This window comes from Ixodes scapularis, unplaced genomic scaffold (genome assembly GCF_016920785.2).
Source record: "Ixodes scapularis isolate PalLabHiFi unplaced genomic scaffold, ASM1692078v2 PGA_scaffold11__112_contigs__length_91849675, whole genome shotgun sequence".
NCBI classification, from domain to species: domain Eukaryota; kingdom Metazoa; phylum Arthropoda; class Arachnida; order Ixodida; family Ixodidae; genus Ixodes; species Ixodes scapularis.
In genome coordinates, this window is record NW_024609837.1 from 50,116,895 (window position 1) to 50,138,047 (window position 21,153).

Genomic DNA, 21,153 nt, shown 5'->3' on the forward strand with positions numbered 1-21,153 from the left:
CCAGCGCGTCGAAGGACACTCGGGCCGGATCGCCGAGAGTCGGCGCAATCCGAGTGTGGGTCTTGATAGGCTTCGGTGGTTCAATGCTTGTTTTCTCCTCGAGAACCGTAGTAAAACAAAAAGTTGGGCTCATCGCGGAGCGTTAATAATTCCCCCCTTTTATGTACAGGGTGTCACAAAAGAACATTTACACGGTCTTCTTTACCGCAAACATAAACTAGGCATCGCCGAACGCTCATTCTCCGGCCAAAGGTAGAGCTAGAGGTCACAACCAGATGCCAAAGTTTCAGCCCGATCCGATAACTTAATCAAAAGTTACGAGTGATTTCCTGAAAATGTTGATGGGAACTTTGAAGCCTATTTTGGGCCCGTTTTTCGGTTTCTGGTGCCATAGAGCCCCATGTGCTTGAAAACTCCGTCAGCCGCCATTTGCCCATCGAAAATTTCAGAAAATCAATTATAACTTTTGATTAAGTTATCGGATCGGACTGAAACTTAGCCATCTGGTTGTGACCTCTTGCGCTACCTTTGGGCGGAGAACGAGCGTTCGGCGATACCTAGTTTATTTTTGCGGTAAAAAACGACCGTGTAAGTTTTCCTTTGTGACAGCCTGCAGATAACTAATTCATATACATAGGTAGGTGCATCTTAGATTATATGTTATTACCTTATCAAGACGAGCACGTGTCAAACATCAAAAGCATCGCTTCTTCCTCCGACAACCAAATCTCGTAAGAACTACTTCGCGCACCGTATGTACAATGCGCTAAAACTTTTCTTGTTTTTTTTTCGTTGAGGTTTAAAACGAGTATAGGACCTTTTAGAGAAAAGAGCGCCCTCTTTCGCACAAAAAGGCAACTAGCCCCCCCCCCCCCCACCCCCCCCCCCCCCCCCCCCCCCCCCCCCCCCCCCCCCCCCGACGCCATCTTAAAGGGTAACGCGTCGAATGCCGATAGGTGCACGTTTCAGGGGGATCGGTGGCTGAGTGGGCGGGCTAGCGCACACTAGCTCGGAGCACGTTGAGCGAAAACTCGCGCTGTAGAACCCTGGGATCCTGGGCGCAGTCTCCACCCCTGCCCGTTTCGATCTGGCATGAGCATCGTACCGGCGTGCGGTCGTGTATTACTACTGCGTGGTGCACGTTAAAGAACCCCAGGCTAGCGGTTTTGCTGCACTGGCTAAATTGCTCATCTACAGCTAGGAGGCTCGTCGCCCGTTGGGGCAAGACCCCAGTTCTAGGCTGTATAAACATACACACAACCCAATTTTTTTGTCTATGTGCACGCTTCAATGTTGCAAGGACTAATCACAATGCTTTTGCGTTTTATTGTGTAGAGCCAGACGGAGGGTGGTTTGGTTACCCGAATTAGTTAGAACCTTCGTTTGTCTTGTTGATGATGCAACTTTTTCAACTCTTGTATCCACGGAAAACTTCCTTATCTTTTACAACAAGGCGGCCGTGAGCGCATCACATAAGCACACGACACACACACACACAAAAAAAAACAATGTTCAAGAAAGTAATCCACTCTCGCCTTTAATACATTCATGGTACAACTCATTCGCTTGTTTTTACTCAAAGCCGAAAAAAAAAAAAAAAAAAAGGATCTTCGGCAGTTGTATTTCAGCTATGACGTCCTCACCACACCAAGAAACTCGTACTGGGGCGATGTAAACAAACCTGGAACATCCTTCAAGATGGCGTCTGCTGCACCAATCTGCCCGACAGATCTAGATTCTTTTTTTTTTCTCACTGTTGTCAGACTTTTTTATATTGGTCTATAGGTGATGTTGATCAAACGTGCTTATGGTTCTTAGTTACTTAACGCCTATTCCATAATGTGCCCCCGTCAGTTTTCCAACACCTTCCGAACGTACACAGCGCAAGAGAGTTGATATAAAAACGTCCGACAGCCTGTTTTTTTTTGGTATTTTTTAGCATCTTTTTTTAGAATTGAAGGCCGGTTTTTAAACTTGCCGATGTTCATTATGGTCACCACTGTGAGCTGAGAAATTGGATGCTGGTCACATCTTGTTTGAGTGAAATTCGAAAAAGGGACAATCTTGTGTTCGCGAAGGTTGTATGTATACACTATTCGAATGTGCGTGAACGAACGATTGCTGGACTTTTCTGTTTTTCTCCTTAACTTTAAGTGATGTCTTCAAAACAGGTATTGTGATGGGAAGCATTCACTTGGGGCACTAACCTAAGCGGCAAAACTTGGGCATTGACAAAATACCTTTTGAAATGAAAAGAAAAACAAAAAAACTCCGATGTCGTGTTTGCGGTAACAGTGTTGCGCAGTGTTATCTTGATTATGTTTTGTTCTGTTTATTTTTTACTGTACGATCCAGCCATCCAGATTAATATACGCTTGTCGACCGCATTGTTCTCATTGAACGAGTTCAATCTCTCCGCAACAAACCATCTCTATAAACGCGACCTCCGACGCGCGTATTCCCTCTCGGAAGAGTTGCTGCTCTTGGCGAATCCCCGAGCGTCGTGTTTACAGATTGCGAGTGAATTTACGGTGCCTTATGGCGTGACTCGTTTCTCGGCACTCCCTTGGAACGTTCCGGAGCGTTGAATAGCACCCCAACGGGAGCTGTATCGTTCCCTGTGCACGCTGCGCCTATCTTTCCGGCCGGCGGTTCGGGACGCCTATTGTCTGTCGCGCGCCCTGGCCCCTTTAACGACCCATCGCGAAATAGATCGACCCAGTTGCTTCTAAAACGGCCCCTATTTACTGCCCGGAACCGTTGACGCCGAAGCCGGCCGTAGGCCATTGTTGGCCCTGCGGAATTTCTCCGAGCGAGGCCGACTTAGCTGGCAGCGATGGCCTTGTCGCACGAGCGCTTAGAAATCTATGTCCTGGCCTTGTGTCGTCGTCGTCTTTACTTGTGTAATTAACCAACTATCCGGGGAAAGGGGGGGGGGGGGGGGGGTTCGGTGGCCGATAAAGTCATGTGATCATTCTTGGAAAAGTAACGTCAAGCCCCCCTCCCCTTTCCCCGTTCGGGCGCCATTTTAATTCATGGAATGAGCAGTTTAGCTCTTGACTTTTCCATTCTTGGTGTGCCGATGACCTCTTGCAAAATCGAAGTGATGCTTGGGGCGTAGTGCCGTGCGAATCATCTTCGGAAAAAAATTGGGTTGTGTGTATGTTTATACAGCCTAGAACTTGGTCTGCCTCACAGGGGCGACGAGTCTCCCAGCTGTAGATGAGAAATTTAGCCAGTGCAGTACAACCGCTAGCCTGCGGTCTTTAACGTGCATCACGCAGTAGTGATACACGACCGCACGCCGGTACGATGCTCATCCAGATCGAAACGGGCAGGGGTGGAGATTGAACCCAGGATCCCTGGGTTCTGCAGCGCGAGCTTTCGCTCCACGTGCTCCGAGCTGGTGTGCGCTAGCCCACTCGGCCATCGATCCCCATCTCGGCAACCCCGTGGCCGCAATTTCAGTTTCGTTTTGCCAACCTCACTTCACGACATCCCCTTGACGACCGAATACAGTGCTTGCATCTTAGAATATGGGACCGTAAATTTTGAATACTGTAGGTGTTGCCTACCAATACAATTAATATTAAATGCTGGAACACGTCCTTTTTTTTTCAGGGGGGTTGTAGTGGGAAATGAACCGCAATCACTGCTGTTGATTTGCCAATCGACTGCAGTGATTTTCCCGTGATCCTTGGGTTTTTGATATCTGTGTGTACTTGCATGTGGTCGTACCTTGACCAGTCTTTGGCTTGGAAAAAGTGTAAAAAAAAAAAGCGTGTAAAAAACGACAGCTGCCGCAGAGCTGACCAGCTGCCAAGTTGTTTTCTCCTCTCGGTTCATCCGCTTGGTGCCGTCTTGTCAAGACCTCGCTCCGCCCATCGCTCCAACTGCGTCGCCCGCAGCGCCGCGAATATTACAGGAGCTGTGCAACGATATTCAGTTGGAATGTTTTTCACTTGACACGAGCTTACTGGCACTAGTGGGACTCAAGGATACTCGCACGCAACGCCACTGGCCAAGAAACTCCTTTGTTGCGGTGAAATTTCAAAGACAAAAGCAATTATTTTCGTTCAATCTCTCCTTTGCAAAATTTGATGACGTAACGTGGGGATCGCAGAACACCCATATGACGATATTTGAATGCGGTTCATAGATTGGACCCGAGCCCTTCGTGGGCACTCGATTTGGGCTCGTGATAATCGATATCTCGAGAAGCATTCGGGTAGTCGCCCGCGTCCAATCGCTGCAACGACGACAATAGCCGAGCCGTAACAATGTCTGGAACTCAGCGCGTGTCCTGTGCTTTGCCAACCCCAGCGCGTGGCTATGATCAATACTGGCGGCATATAATCGGCTCCAGATCGCGTGGCCGCTTGTTCTGGCTGCGAGTTGAGGGGGTGAACGCTGCTCGTTTTTCTTTAATTTTTTTTTCTGGGACTTCTATTGCGTGAAGTGAAAAACGAACGCGTGTTTCATAGGTCATTAACGTCAGGGATCTGTTCTAAGCGGTATTTGCGCAAAGTACAAAAATTGTTGCATCGCTCCTTTAAGGAGTTTTCTTAGATCATTTTCGCTGTCCCGCAAGGCCCTCCGCAACCCGCTACGATAGCGTGAACTCCACAGTCAAGGCTATCGGCGCGCAGGCGCAGTAGCAACTTCGTTGTGGAACGCTTAGCGGAGGGGGCAACACGGTCTGCGAAAACTCCCTATTTGCGCGTCTTTAGTGGGAGCGTTTCATGCTTTCGGCCCGACGCCTGATTCGGTGTTCGAGAAAGGGCTGGGAATTTTCGTTTTAAAGTGATAGCTTTATACGGGCGACACTTTGCGGAGACTTCGACCTCGTCTCCTGTCGTCGCCGCTACGGAAAATCCCTTCTCCACGCCCCGCTCTTGGCGCGTGGCCAGGGAAGTCGGGTTTACCCGTCGGCCACCCCGGTATCCCGCCAGTAACGGCGCCATGAAAGGAGAGTCTTCCGTGTCGTCTGCTTGAAGGACTTGTTTTCAGACATTACTCGCGTTATGCGCAATCCCCATGCCGTTTCCACGTTTGCATTATCCAGATGCTACGCGTGTTGTTGGATGGTTTTAGAAACTTCCACCACGCTTTCCCACTTCACGGATCACTGAGATCTGGAGGCGGTCGTTTGTAGCATCCACGACGGCTCTAAGAATTAAACACGTCGCGTCTCCATCCTCGGGTACGTGAAGGCACCATTCCACCCGCATTGCGCAATTGAGCTACGGCTATGACTTTCGTTTAGCACCCGACTATCATTAGGAACCCGAGAGAAAATGACGAACACACAAAAAATAAAAGTAGAGATGAAGAGGGAGGGAAGAAAAGAGAAAGACGGAGGCGCATCTTGGGGAGACGCGAAATTTTATTGGGCCGCCATTTTGTGCAGCGGACAGCGCGTTGGTTTCCCCGACATTGATTCGCGGGGAGCGAAAGTGGCAGCCTACTTTTAATCAGCCCTTCGCCTTCTTCTCGGAAGAATAAGAAAAGATTTTGTTTTTTTGTTTGAAAAATTTTGCTCTTGCTCGTTTCTACAAAAAAAAAAGAAAAAAAAATGTTTGGACTGGAAGATGTCGGGAGGAGGAGGAGGTTGGGAGTCGGGGGTCGGAATCTGCTCGGCTAATTTACATAGTGATATTGCCAGAATTTCTACGCCTCTTCGCCCAGTCGCGTGTGCGCTCGCGCTTTGCAGCGCGGAGAGAGCCCAGATTTAACGGAGGGAGCGGTTCGAACCTTGGAGAGCGTTTGCAGTTTAATGGCGGACGTCTTCTGCGGTGATTAGGACTCGCGAGTGCGCAGGCGCTGCGTTTTCGCGTGGCAAGGATGAAAGCTGGTGGGGGCGCCTGCAGGCGATCAACGTGAGAGCGGTTTATTTTGAGAGAGTTTGGCCTCCGCAAGGAGATTTTGAGTCTGGTATCCACAGCAGCGTAGTCTGCCAGCCGGGGGAGGACTACTTCTTTGCGCCAATTTGGGGTTGGGACCCGTGGGGAATTCTAGTTGATTACTCAGGAATAAAGAAGAGGAACAAGTGGCGCCTTTTCGTGTTTCTGTCGAGACCGGTTATAACGATGTCAACGGGAATCGGAAATCAGGTCGCTGTATCCGCTATTTAGTTATAACCGACTTTGGTTATATCGAAGTCAACGGGAATCGGAAATAACTTCGCTATATCCGCTATTTCGTTATAATCGACTTCAGTTACAACGAAGTGCAAAAGGGAACGGGAAACCGTGATCGCTTTGCTTAGCCGCTATTTCGTTATAACCGATTTCGTTATAAATGGTATCGACAGTATCGTGAAATCCTCTTGTTCTAGGGGGCAACGACATCGCTCACTGGCCACACGTTCTCAGGATAAATAGCTCCGATTGACGCTTTTGTCATCTCCTCCCAGTTGGCGTTGCAAACGCGGCCCACGAACCACGTGACCCCGTTCGAGCCTTTGAGAACACTGGAATTTAGGCACACTAGCCGCGCAACTTTGACGGCACCAAATTTGCTACTCACGCACCTGCTTCGTGTAAGATTAAGGATTTTTTATTTTTTATTTTTACGGTTTGTGTTTATAGTATGAGAGAAAGGAGGAATGAACGGTAAAGAGGAAGGGAAAGCTGGGACCCTGCATAGTATTTTACCGGATGCTGAACTTTACGCTACGCATGCCATCGTCCTCTATTTAAAAAAATATTATTTGATTCCTTTTTATCGTTATGTCTTAGATGAAGGCAGGCTCGTACATACTAAACGGTTGTCCTCGGCTCGCAAGAATCAAATTATAAATTTTTTTCTTTTGAATTTAGCGTACATATACGTGTCACAGTGAACTTCTTTTGACGTTTAGGCTTTGCTTTTTGGCGGATATTTTTATCGGCGCGCGACGTGCTTCGGCAGCTAATGAAATGGGTGGAGTTTCATCGAACGCTTCCCTGTTCCCTTTTCCCACTTTTTTTTGAGTGCTCGGTACCACCGGGGGACTTTGCTCCTCTGCCATTCGTTTAAGTAGGCACTCTAATTTAGAAGATGTCAGGGCTCGGTATGGCTCATCTTGTCATGTTCGGAACAACTTGAGCGTAGAATCGCCTCTTTTTTTTTTTTTTTTTCTGACACAGTACATTGAATTTGGTGGCAACTTGCTGCTTCTTTATTTATTTTTTTGTAAGTCGAAATTCTCTACTTTTTAGCGTACCAGATTTAATCCTTGAAGGGATGGGTGCATTTAACGAAAAACTTTAGCTTAAAACTTTGCACACGGCTGTGAAACACCTAAATATTAGCTGTATAGATTTTCCAGTCCACCGATATACACGTTGTTCGTTCTTAGGACAGTTCTTTTTAGTCTTCAAAGATTTGTTGTAAAAAAAAGCCTACACTAATGCGGTGTGTGTTGAATTACCAGCGGCGCGTCCGTGCTGTGCAGTGAAGGCACAGTACAAGTGCAGTATTACGAAAACTGATTACGCGGGTGCTCAACTTTAAAAAAATATGTTTTCACTCTTAAAACGAACTTCTTAAAATAAATTTTGCTTAGTTAACAAGTCGATGAATTTGATGAGCCGTCCCGTATGCTTTCATCGGAAGAACCTGGATGCCTTATGATTAGGAGGGGTGTGCGAATAGTGATTTTTGAAACCGAATCTAATACGAAACGAATAGTTGTAGCATCGAATACGAATGCGAGTCGAATAATTTTCGAATAGTTAACGAATAGCAAATAGACAGCTACTAAAGAAAAGCAAAGAAATTATAAAATTATTTTTATTGTTCCAAAATATTTCTTAAAATTATTGTAAAAACGCGATTAGACGATAATGACCTGCGTTCAACGATATATGATTAATCAGAAGCAAAAGCTACTAAAATATTAGAATGCTAAACATAGTATCACGGTTCAGGCAGAGGCTGAACATAAAATCACAGTTCGCTTGAGCCCGGTACATCCTGAAGCACTGTACTTAGTAGGAAGTACACATTTTCTTTTTATTCCTTGTTGTAGCAGATGTCCTTGAATCGAGGATCAAGGAAGATGGCGAGGACGTGATATGCCTGTGTGCTTTCGTTCAGGAAGCCTGTTTTCACTCTCCTGGAAAGATTCTGGGAAGGCGTATCGTTTTGTTCCACTTGCGCCCTCAAAAAGAAATGATGCATACACTGAACGAGTGCAAAAACCATGGGAAGTGTTGGGAAAGACTCGACGCATCTGTTGTGGCTTCTTCAATTGGTTGCATGGGAGCGGCTGAAAAACTTCCACACTCTACTGCACTTCGTCTTCGAACAACTTCCCGCTTCTACCACTTCTACTTCGCTCATACAGAGCGGCGGTACCGTTGCAATCAGTTCTAAAACGTCTCCACGACACGCTTTCCGAAAGCGTGCATGAGCAGTCTCGTGCGAAAGTGGTGCCTAAATGCTGAACCGCATGTCAGCGATTTAGCGATTGACGAGACGAGCGACAGCGACGAGAGTCAGCTGCGACCGATGGAGATTTCTCACTGTCGCTCGTCGCGTCGCTCGGTGTTTGGATTTCTAGAGAACGTCCTCATCGCCTTGGTCGTTTGCTCACGCCACTTTCATGGTGCTTGCCTCATTGCGCGACTGACTGAGCGACAGCGAAGCGGGTCGACGTCGCCTGTCACGTCTCTCGGCATATCGCTTATATTGGGGTTATACTTAACACAGTGGTCCCTAATGGAGGCAACAGCAACGTATGTATAGAGAAAAACTGTTGCTGCCGATGATGAAAATCATTGTCTAGGAGAAGAGGGTACGTATTGCCATCTTGCGAACACATATGACAGGCGTGCCGGCGCGTTGTGGGACGCCTGTGAAAGGAATCTCGCGGCGCGACGCTGTAATGACTATTCGGAAATTATTCGAAAAATATTCGAAACTTTTGAAAATTATTATTCGATTCAATTAACGAATCGAATATTATCCTATTCGATTAACGAATCGAATAGGATAATATTTGATTCGTTATTTGCAAATGGCGAATAGTCGCACACCCCTACTTATGATATTATAGGGCAACTTTGAAATTTATTCTTGGGAAACATGTTCGCTTTATCCTTCTCAAATAATTTTAATCGTAAAATATAGCAAGCACCTTTATGAGTCGTCTTGTAACGCGGGTGCCTAATAGACGGAGTATTCTGCTGGAGCATGCGGCTGTCCCGGTTGCTTCGTCGGTAAATCTTGCAAGGTTCGGATTGACCCGTGTGCCTCTTTGGGAGGGCAGGAGGAGAAGACGCTCTGCACCGGGAGATGATGCAGTCGTCGGAGGATGAGGAGGAAGTCCAACGGTGGCCCCATCGTTTGTCACTCTGCCCTGATGCATGGCTGACCCTAATGGACCGGCTTTCCCGCACGGCATCTTTCTCTCGGATGATTTCTGGCCCCATCTTGCCCGCACCCGCTGCAAGGAGCCACCTTTTTTTTGTGGCGAGCGACTGCTGGGATTGACGCGGCGGCTCCCATGCTTTCTCCCACAAGTCGACGTAGCCAGTCTGACATGTTGTGCTCACTGCCTATTTCGGAACATTAGGGGCGTCTGGTGCGAGTCGTGCAGTAGTAGGCTGTCTTTCGGATGGGGGGAGGATATAATGAAATAAATAAAATCAACGAATGATCAAATGAATCAATGCACGAACATATACTGTCAGTTGTTTCAGAGTGCTCGTATATTTTGCATGAACGTATTTAAATAGCGTGAACACGCGGTAATATACTTTGTATCTCTTATATTTGGCTCATTTTTATATTACCAAGTTACTTGCTTTGTGGTAGGCAGATTTTATTGTTTTGTTTATTTGATTCTCAGTTTGCATCGATCAAATCCTTGTGGCTCACTGGGATGATGGATTCTCTCCGCGCTTGAAGACGAATGAAAATAAAATAAATAAACGAAAGAGCATCGACGATACGGATTGAACCGATTTGCTTTCGTAAATAACCTATTCCTCTCGCTTGCTGAAGTCACCACGTTCCTTTGAATAATTCGGTAAAATAGATTTCGGTGACGTCGGCTGCGGAACTTGGTGTACCATATTTTTCGTAAGGAAATTCTTCTTTTTTAGAAAAAAAAAAAAAAAAAAAAACATTTAAGGAGAATTTTTTTTTTTTTTTTTAGCTTTGTGGTATATGAATAAATGACGTCGCAGAAGCCAGAGTGCATGCTGTTGCCTGTCGCGATCCTGGCGGTTGGTCGTAGAAATGCTGGCGGTAAGCACGAGCGAACGCGAGTGTCGCTTTCGTCACGGCGTCCCAACTCTGACCACAGCATCTTCCGTGGGGTGTCACACTGGAGAGTGACCTGGAGCAGAACAGGCGTCTGCCACATACCCCGCAACTATTGGCACGCCGCCAGGATCGCGACCGGCGACAGCGTGACACTTCTATGGCGTCATCAGGCGGAAATTGAAGGACCACTTTTTTGTATGCGGTAAGCACACCTGTCGGAGACCCGCGTTCCAGGCACCATAATTCCGGTCGTCGTACCTGGGCCGACCGTTTCCTTCGTCAAAAGCAACGTTGCCAGCACGTGTACCTTTTCCCGTCGTAGTACTCCCTCCGACACTTTGAATACCTTTGCGCTTTGGTTTGTTCGAGGGCAGACTTTGATGTTTCTTTGTTGAGAATACGTTCGCTGCGATCTCGCACCGGTGGCGGAACGCGGGTCCCGCCTCTCCATTTCCGAAAGGAAATTACGTTTCGACGCGAACAACCCTTCTCGTACTTGTCCGTGTTTTATTTTGTTTCTTCCATTTTTTTGTGTGTGTTTGTTCCCCTGTTTATAAGTAAATAAAGCCGAACTCTGATGTTTACTCTCGGAGGTCGGAATTTGAGATTTAGCTCGTTCAAAATCGCAAACGGTTAAATGAGAAAAAACAAAAACAAAACAGCTTAATATGGCTTTAATATGGTACAAAACAGTCCCCAGGCATCACCACACCTTTGTATGAAGCAAACGTGCCACGAGGATGCCTGCCGCGACTGTCTTTTGTATGGTGGTATGAGTGACTCCGGCTTTACTCGCTCACTTTTATAAATGTCTCCCTCAGCCTGATTCACACCCACGGACTCACTCCAACTCGGAAATTCACTCACCGTCACCTCGTGTTTTATGGTAAGTGAGGGAGTGCACTAGTGACTCACACCCTCGGCGGCTTCGGGGGAAGTTCGAAACTCACTCGGAGGTCGTGACGAACTTATGACTGGAATTTCGTGTTTTCGGCGTTGTGTTTCTTCAAATTCAAAAGTGCTTTTCTCGTGTATATTTTCTAAGATCTTTCTTTTTTCTTTTTTTAATGTTTCGTATTGGACGAAACAGGCTAGAGCTTATCGGGGCGTATGTTGAAGAGAACATGACGCGGGCATGGGTTAAAACTTGAGTTTGGGCGAGTTGGTTCATACTGATTTAAAAGGTTAAAAACCTTGAGCCTTTCCGCTCTGGCGAAGAAGTAAGACCAGCGGAGCTGTACAATGGAAAGTAATGGCCGGCCGCAAGTCGGCGAGCCACAGTGGAATGGCTGCCGCCACCTATGAGAGACGGCGGCACCCAGATACGCGGCTTGTGGCCGTCGCTCATAGATGGCGGTAGGTGTCCAAAGTTCGGTGTCTTCATTTCTTTGCGGGCGACACGATCCTGGGGAAACTAGCCCTGAGCAGCTCCGCTGTAAACAGGCAAACAAAACAAGGACAATAAAGGCACAAAGACGACAGGACTGCCGCTATCTCTGCTATGGGAATGGCCCAACCCGCAGAGAACACGCGCACGACCCGAAGACTTGGAAAACTTCCTGGTACCGATAAGGGAAGGAAATGGGACGAAGGCCATGAGTCCCGAAGAAAGAACCAGCCCCACGGACAGTTCACGGGACGTGGGGGTTCCGCATCAACGCGGAACAAACCTGTAGATGAGTTGTTCGCTTCCCGTGGAGCCTGGGACGTTTCTCATTCGAGGACAGTTAGTTTTGATCCGGGGTTGTTCGGTATTCCCCAATTTTCATCAAATCGGCTCGGTTTTTCTTTTTATGGGCTTATCGCCGCTTGTGCACGCGCGCAGTGTTGACGGCAGCGCCCTCCCGCAGTGCCTTAACGTCAGAGGGTTGAGTTGGTGCATGTAACGAAAAGAAGGAACCCCGCTCGGGACGTGTTAGCTCCTCGTGCTCTCCGCGTGCTCTCCGCGTGCTCCGAGCTGGGAGAAAAGGCTGCATTTTTGTTCGGATGTCAGTTTTTGCTGCGGTGCTCGCGCGCATCCCGTGAAGACGACCCCGCGTCGGCGTAGGCGCGGCCCCTGTCTTTTAGACGCTCTGCGTACCGCGAGAGATCTATCCGTTGGATATGCTCCCCGCAGTGCACCACGCGGAATTCTATGAGAGTACGTGTGACAGTAACGAACCTGTTCAAAAAGCGGAAAAAAAATGAGACGTTTACAACTCCCTGTAATGCCGAATTAGAGCGCAGCTCTTGAGGAGGAGGAGGGAAGGATATGCCCCTTCTCCCTCCTCCTTTTCCTCCTCCCCTCCTTCGGCAGCTTCACAGTCAAGGTCACTCGTGACTTTTATGACCTTCACGAGTGACCTTCGTGACGTCACTCGTGGCGTCCCGTGTGACGTCATTATGGGAAACGTCCTATAATCCAAGGCGCGGTTACACCAACGGCGGCCTAAGAGCTGCGCTCTAAAATAAAACAGCTTCGCGGTGCCGTGTCCGCTTTGCGTCCGCGCGGACTTTTGACGTTGCGCAAGTCTAGGATTTCCATTTTTTCCAGATTTTCTTTTACTTCAGATTATTTTATATTTTTGTCTGGATTGATTAAACAACTGTACGTTTTTGTCTGGACGTCAGTGTACCGAGTGTTTCTGACAAAAAAGAAGTATTTTTGTGTAATTTAATTACGCATTGCAGAAATTTGAAACTTACTGTGAATCTGGCCCGTGCGCTGGTGATCGAACGTGTGAAGGTAGCGGTGGCCCAGTGGATTAGTGCTCCTTTTTGCCGCTTGGGGCGGGTCGAGCGGCCACTAAGGATGACAAAATACTCGCGAAGTTTTTTTCTTTTTCCGTGCGAACCATTTATTAGTGGAACAATTTTCCCGCTACCATTACGAGTGCCTCGTCCATTCGAGAATTCATGCCAACGCTTCAGTGTTACTTTTCAAGTTCCTTTTGAACTTTCTATAGTTATTGTTGCTTATTTCATTTGCGTATTTTATTAATTTCTTGTTGTGGATATTTCGATTGTGTACGCCCCCCCTTGTCTCGGCAGCCAAATGGCAGCTGACAGTATGCGTAAATAGATAAATAACTAAAGAAATTACACGACGCTCAGGCCTCGACTTCTAGGCGGTGTTGGAGGAGATCTCGTTTCTGAGAACTCCATGAAGGAGCTGTTTAGGCGGGCGATAAAACGAAACGCAGCACGCCGTATCGAGTTTGGCGCCTCCCGAAAAATTGGAAAAAACACTAAAACGTCGAGGCATTTGGCGCACGCTATAGTCGGAGTCTGGCGTTTCTTGCACTCCGCTGCATGCATAATTTATTGGGGAAAAAGGGGAGCGCGGGTTGCCAGACTGGCTAGTATATAAAACTGACTGGCGCTGGTAGCGAGCGAGAGCCCCCGTCGCTTTGCTGCCGGAGAGGAGTTTGCGAAGTTGGACGATGCAGCTTTTTAGGGAGGAAAAGGGAAGCGATTGAAATGCATGACTTTGCATCTCAGGCCTCCTCTTGCTTTTTGTATTGTTGCATTTTTTTATTACTTCGTTTACATCGCTTTTGTGTTTAGTTTTTGTTTTGTTTTTTAATCTTTGGGGGGGGGGGGGGGGTCATGTTTTTTCGTTTCTTGCACTTCGTTAATTTTGTTTTAGGGTATATGGTGGCGAGTCTTTGAGGACGGAATGGGGAGTTTGTAGGGTGAGCAAAAGCCCGTGTTTGGGTCGGAGTCCCGAGAGGAAGGGGGCAGGCAGGTGAGGGTGTCACGGATCACTTTGTGTGTCACTTTTTTTTATTTATTTCACTTGTATGTACAGCTTCCCCCCCCCCAAAAAAAAAATAATTACGATGTTTTTTTTGTTTTTTTTATCGCGAAAATAAACCTCGTTTCGCCAAACGCCCATTTTCGGTCCAAACTTAGCACTAGCGGTGCAAAGCAGAAGACAACCGTTATCTCACTGAAAAGTGACTTCCTGAAAATTTTTGGGGAAGATGGGGTCCGTTTTTTCCTGTTTTCTGTAACTGGAGGCATTCGGCTCCACGTATTCGAAAGCTCCGTCGTCCGCCTTTTTTCCTATCGAAAATTTCATAGAATCACTTATAACTTTTGAATGAGATAGCGGTTAGTTGTAAAACTGGCATGTGGTTCAGGGCGCCGGGGCTACATTGGGGCGGAGAATGAGCGTTCGGCGGCGCATAGATTATTTTTGTAGCGCGAAAACAGTGTAACTTGTTTCGAAGGGACACCCTGTAGATCTTGTTCGGTATCCCCTCTTCATTGGAACGTCCTACTTTCGAATCAGGCTTTTGGGGTCTCGCCCGGGACCTCTTTAGGGTCAGTTGTCGCGATGTTCTATAATCAGTGAGAGGTTCGGAAGCGGAGGACGTGGAGCGTCTCGACTGTCTTACGATCGCTCTCCAGGCAATGGCATTGCGGCATTCGTCGATCAGGACGCCGTACATGGGCGTACCAACCGGGGGGGCAAGGGGGGCACTTGCCCCCCCAGTTCTCAGAGTGGGGAGGCAAGGCATGCGTTTTGCCCCCCCTGAAACGGCCGCCACTGGGCACAGCAGACACAGGCCGGCGGCGCCCAAGGAATACCAAGGGCACTGCCCCCCGACCCGCGCGGGCATATTTTTAACGCGCAGGCGATACAAACTAGAGCACTGCACGGGCCCGGGCCAGCCCGAAAGCCCGAGCCCGGCCTGGCCCGTGGGCCGGGCTCGGGCCGGGTAGCATGTATTTTCTCGGGCCCGGGCCGGGCTCGGGTTTGAACAAAAAAGTTCTCGGGCCGCGCAGGCCCGGGCCGGCCCGGGCCGTGCCTGGGCAATTTTGTGCCGTAAATCATAGATTGTTGTTGATAGCAAGAAGTTTGCTCATTAATCTTTTAGGTTCATTGAATACAAAAAAATCGAAGTGCAAATTCACTACAGCTAGCGTCATTAAAAATAATAACTAAACCGTCTTGAAGCTAGAAAGCCTTCAAGCCGTGTGAGCGAGGGTTCAGTGTTATAAATTGTAAACAAAATAAAGTCCCAGTCATATGCTTGTCAACCTGTCTGATTCATCGCTCTCAAAAATATCTAGTTCACTATTAGGAAGGTTTAGAAAAACGTACGCAAGCGCTTTGGGTACCGTAAAAATAGCGTTGCGATGTAAAACCTATGGCGATGCTAATTTTAGCTTGCCCAAAGTGCTTGAGTACGTTATTCTAAGACTCCCTTATTGCACAGAGCGCGACACTATATTAGCGCGAACAAGCGATCGTCGTGTTTTTATGTTTATCTCATAGAATCAAAACGCTGTTTTCAAAACTATTAGTGTCTTTAGAAGTGCTCATCTGGGCCACAGAGCGGTATACTTTGGTGCCTACTAACACCATTTCGAAGTAAAATTCGAAAAAAGAGCCAACGTCGTGTTCGCAGTATCAGTGTCGCGCAGTGTACATAGTCCGTTCCGCGCTTGCACGTTTTGGGAACCATCTTGAAAAAAAGTTTTAAGGGGTTAAGTAGGAATATATTAAACTTAAGCTTGCCTGAAAGGGTTGTATATTTTAAGAACGCGTTGACATGTAAAGCTACTTCAGAACATATTCTTAAACAGAAAAGGTGCGCAGACCAGGCTTAGAACGATGGAGACTTTTTGCGAAGAGGTTGCGATGTGCAAGGCCTTATAAAAGTAGCTTGAAACGGGACGCGTTGAAACGCAAAGGGTGTTTCGGAAAATGGTTCAAATAAGAAGGACATTTAGGGAATGGGTCGAAACAGGACAAATTCAAACGAGAAGGGCGTTTAGGGAACTGGTCGAAATGGGACGGGTTCGTATGGGAAGCGCGTTTAAAGAATGGGTCGAGACAGGACGAGGTTCAAATGGGGAGCTCGTTTCGGGAACGGGTCGAAACGGGACGGGTTCAAACGGGAATGGGTTGTTTCGGGCTACAGCCATCGGGCCGGGTCGGGCGGGGCCTAGAAATTAAAAATTCTGTCGGGTTCGGGCCGGGCCCGGGCCGTGTCTCTTCCGGGCCGGGTCGGGCCGGACCTAGAAATTAAAAATTCTGTCGGGCTCGGGCCGGGCCCGGGTCGTGTCTCTACCGGGCCGGGTCGGGCCGGGCCTAGAAATTCCGGCCCGTGCAGTGCTCTAATACAAACCCTAGCAACGGTGCTCACGCACGCCGGATTGGCTGGTTTGTGAAGCCTTGCCCCACGAACAAGGCTACACGGTAAACTAACGGAATCCATCCGCGAGACATGGGCCGGACGGGCCGTCCAGACCAGGACGTAGGCCCTTACACAAAATAAAGTTTTGTTTGCTTGCTTGGAGATAGGCGCTGCCGCCGTCAACATAGGCAGCGGATGCAATGCGAGTTTCCGAAGAGGTAGCGTAACTTAGTGGTGAGATGTCTGCCTCATACGTGTCAGACCCGGGTTCTATTTATGGTGTGGGCCGGCTTACTTCTTTTTATTTTTTTTCTCGAACATTTTGTTTTGTCGGGGCATTTGGCGATATTTACATTTCTTTTTTACCATTAACACTAAAAAAACGAATGTTGTTGACGAAACATCGCTAAACTAAATCGTATCGACTCTATTTACGGAAGTGCATGGGGGGCAGCGGGGCTTGGGTTGCCGACCGGACGCCGCAAAGCGGCGTGTAAGGGGGGTGGGGGGGGCTAGGTGGGTTAATAGATTTGTAATTAGCAGCCGCACACCGCCACCGCGAAGCGGCGTGAACGCAGGCGCGGGGGTGGGTTAACGCGCTTCGAGTGATACACGAGCAGCCCATCCGGCGTGAGCGTCGTTGTTAGGGGTTCTATCGCCTGCACCGTAAAAGGAGCAGTGTGTGCACCTCCTGTAGTGGGCAAGAATTCCTACATTGGAGAGAAGCGGGGACAAGCCCTTTCTTCAAATGCGTCAAGTCTCCTTGAGCTTCGGAATACAAAGAAACGCCACTATTCGGAGCTAATCCCACAGTTAAGCGCGAGACACATGTACGACGAAACCTTCCGATCCGACGTGCAGACTGCCGGAATGACCTTGGGGGGAGAGGGTTTTCGTAGCATCGGAGAGCGTTGAAAACCCTCGCCTCCGACCGTCGTATTGCGCGGTCGGACGTCGGATCGGACGATTTCGTCGTACATGTGTTTCGCGCTTTACTCGACCTCTCTTGCGTCGTGTCTGTTCGCTCCCCGCGCCTCGTAGCAGTGTTGTTGCAATGGGGGGGCTCGTTAAAATTTTGGGGTTTTTTGGACTATCTAAATCACTTTCTTCCTTCCCATCCCCCCCTTTTCTACTCCGCATGCTTCCCCCTCTGCAAATATCAGCTGACCTTCCGACATCTTTTCTGTGTTGATAGGCAAAACAACCACTAAAATTATAAAGTAATTTGTAATTTGAGTGGAAGTCACTCGGAAAAGTAGTTAAAGTAAACTACGAGTTACTAGAATATAAATGTAATTAAAAGTTACTAAACTACCCAGAAAAGTAGTTAAACTACAGTAACTTCAGTAAAGTAGTTGAACTACGTACAAGTCTGGCCCGGCAGGCGCTCTGCGTAAGGGTTCTCACCTATCTGCCTAGCCCCGCACACCACCACATGGGTCAAGAAAGGTGTAGTTTTACTGCAGAGGAGAAATCAGCAGGGTCCAAGATGGTGACAATGGAGGATGGGGGACTGTTCCAGTGGCTGATGGCTTGAGAAAGGAATGACCATTTGAAAGCCTTAGTAGAGTCAGAAATGTGCTTGATGGTGCAGACGTTGTTGAGGCGAGAAGATGTTCGGTCGGGGGGTAATAACAAAGTAGTTTTGAGGTCGGGAATGTGGTAGTAGATTTTGTGAATAAAGCACAGCTGAGAGACTTTTCTGCGAAGCTGCAAAGAGGACATGGTTAGTTCAGTTTTTAGCGCTGAGACACTGAAAAAAAAAGTCATAAGTGGATGAAGTGAAGCGAGCAGCTCTGTTCTGAACTGCCTCTACAGGGTATTGATGAGGTACAGTCGATGGGTATTCCAGATGGTTGAAGCATATTCTATTTTTGGTCTGACGTACGTGTCCAAGGTTAGCTTACGAACAAAGGGTGGAGCCCTTTTTAAGTTATGTCTGCTTAGTCCAAGAGTTCCAGATGAATCGGCAGTAATGACTTCAATGTGGTTATTTTAGGGAAGGTCAGATGTTAGTCTTACACCAAGGTATTTATACACAGTAGCGGTCTCAACCAGATCGGAGTACAATAAGTAATTAAATGACAGTGTTTGTTTTTTTTCTTGGTGAAGTGGATTAGTTTGCGTTTATACTTGTTTAATGACATAATCCACTCTTTGCACCAATTGTTAATTTTCTCTAGATCTTCCTGAAGCTGGTTATTATTTTGCACACAAGTTACTTTGTTATGGATGACGCAGTCGTCGGCGAAAAAGCGGTTTTTTGAAGAAATCCCAATGGGGATGTCATTAATAAATATTAAAAAGAGTAAGGGCCCAAGTACGAACCCCAGGGCAACACCAGGAGATACATTTATTAAGGAAGATTCATGATCATCATGGACGTGACCTGTACACGGGAAAAAAGAAAGTCACGAATCTATGCAAACGGTTATTTGGTCGAGGCAAAAAGATGATAGCTTAGAAAGAAGGCGTTGATAAAAAAACACGGCCGAACGCTTTGGAAAAAAAAACAAAAAAACTGCGTCAGTTTTTTCATTTCAAGGTTCAAGGTTCAAGGTTAGTGTGCAAGTCATGGATGAAGTCGCGGAGTTGTGTTTTGCAGGAAAGTACAGTCTCCGGCGATATGAAAGACCCACTGGGAGCGCGTGGCCGAGGCGGTGGCTGGTGGGGGCGCTGCGAGCGCTCCGGGCAGTTCCATTCTGCTTCGAGGGGAGGACGCTCATTCGGCACTCGGCACAAACTGATAAGCGCGTTTCGCTTTATCTGAGCCCGAGTGAGCGTCCTTCCCTCGAAGCAGAATGGAATTGCCCGGAGGGCTCGCAGCGCCCCCGCCAGCCACCGCCTCGGCCACGCGCTCCCTGTGGGTCTTTCATATTGCCGGAGAGTGTACCTTTTTGAAAACCGTGCTGCTGTTTAAAGAAAAGAAATGGGATGATAGGTGCCTCATGATATTGGAGTAGAGGATATGCTCAAGTAGTTTGCAAGAAATTGAAGTCAATGAATTAGGGCGATAATTAGATGCGGAAGAGCGGCTGCCCTGTTTAAAGACTGGGAATTACCCTTCCCACCTTTTGGCCAGATGGAAGGCACCTTTGAGATAAGGACTGAATAAAGATAAGTTTTAAATACTCACTCGAAATAACACTGGTGTTTCTTTTAAATTTTAGAGTTGATGTTATCGGTTCCAGCGGACGAAGTAAGTTTTAGTTTATCAATCAATGTTATAATACCGGCGGAGTTAACGTTAATAGGATGCATGCGCTCGTAAAGCTCTTCAGGGAGAGTGGGGACGGAGTCCAAGCACTCGTTAGTAAACACTGATGAAAAATATTCGTTAAACACAGAACTATCATGGTCGACGTTGCACATCCGACCATTCCTAACTCTCCCCATCTTCCTGAACGTCCGTGTTTGTCCGAACACCAGAAACCGGAATTTTAAAGGTTAAAAACGGCACGTTGCGAATATGGAACGCGCACTTTCATGCAAAGCTGACGTCAAGTGACTCAAATCGAAAAACATGCATATTTACAATATTGTTATCTCTTCTGGTGAAGGCTCAGCAACCGTTGCATCCGTTTTCGCGCACGAAACGGCGACTACCAGAGAAAGTAAGAACCCAGTGATTGCCTTTATTTTAACAATGTAAACACACTTGCAGGCGTGCGCTGATGAAGCCTCAAAATCAAAGCTCTCGTAGTGTGATTCGTGACTGTGCCGGCTACTACCCAACCTCGTTGTCACGTCACTTTCTGGAAGCATACACCAAAATTACAAGTAAACACAAAAGCGACATCGATACAATTATCTTCTAGAATATCACCTTATTTAGTCATAACTCTTTCAATAGGCACTACAAGTTGTATTTATTTTAAGAAGAAGAAGCAAAATTTTTTTCGTGAGAAAAAACAAAATATCAATGTTAAGTCTGGTAACGTTGTAATTTTGCCGAATCATTGCCAAATCTTTAGAAAAGTTAAACAAAAGTTGCGCCGAATTTTCGATTTGGGGGGGGGGGGGGGGAGAGAGGGTCTGGTTTGCCCCCCCACTCAAAAACAAGTTGGTACGCCACTGACGCCGTACAACCAATCGCGAAGCGAGAAACGTGAATGGGTGATAAGCCACGCCCTCTACAGCCGTCGGTGACTATACCTAGTAAAGTATTTGACTATACGGACAGAAAGTGAGGGAGGGGAGGAAACGAGAGGGGACGCCAGAACTGCGAGCTCTGGTTGGAATGATTAGGGAGTGGACGCGAAGCTAGCTGCCTTTATGTCTGCTTGCTTTTCGAACGCCTTCGAACGCCGGCATCCGGCGTTTGGCGTTCGCCTTGAAACAGCTTCGCGTCTAATTCATTCCAACCAGAGGTCTGTGTTTTGGCGCCTCCTCTCGTCTCCTGCCCTCCTTCAGTTTCTTGGCGCGGATAGTGACGAACTGCGTTGTGTCAGTGCCGTCTCTTTCGAGCGGTCTCTCGTAGCTTTACTTCGGACGTGCTGCTCGAGTTTGTAGCCATAAGGATTGCGCTCAAACGCACGCGAGACCTCCGAGACCTTTCGCGAGTGGCATAGATGCCGTACTCTGCGATGTGTAAGTCGCGTTTTTCCTCCTTTTTCGTGTATTCGTTTGTGTGTCCTATAGACGATTGCAAGCTGGGCGACTGGCCGCCGCCATGTCTCTGCTCGAGCAGGCACGCCCGTGCGATTACGAGCTTGCCAAAGCTACGTTCACCCGCGCGTTGCACGCGCTTGCACGCATGGGGCAC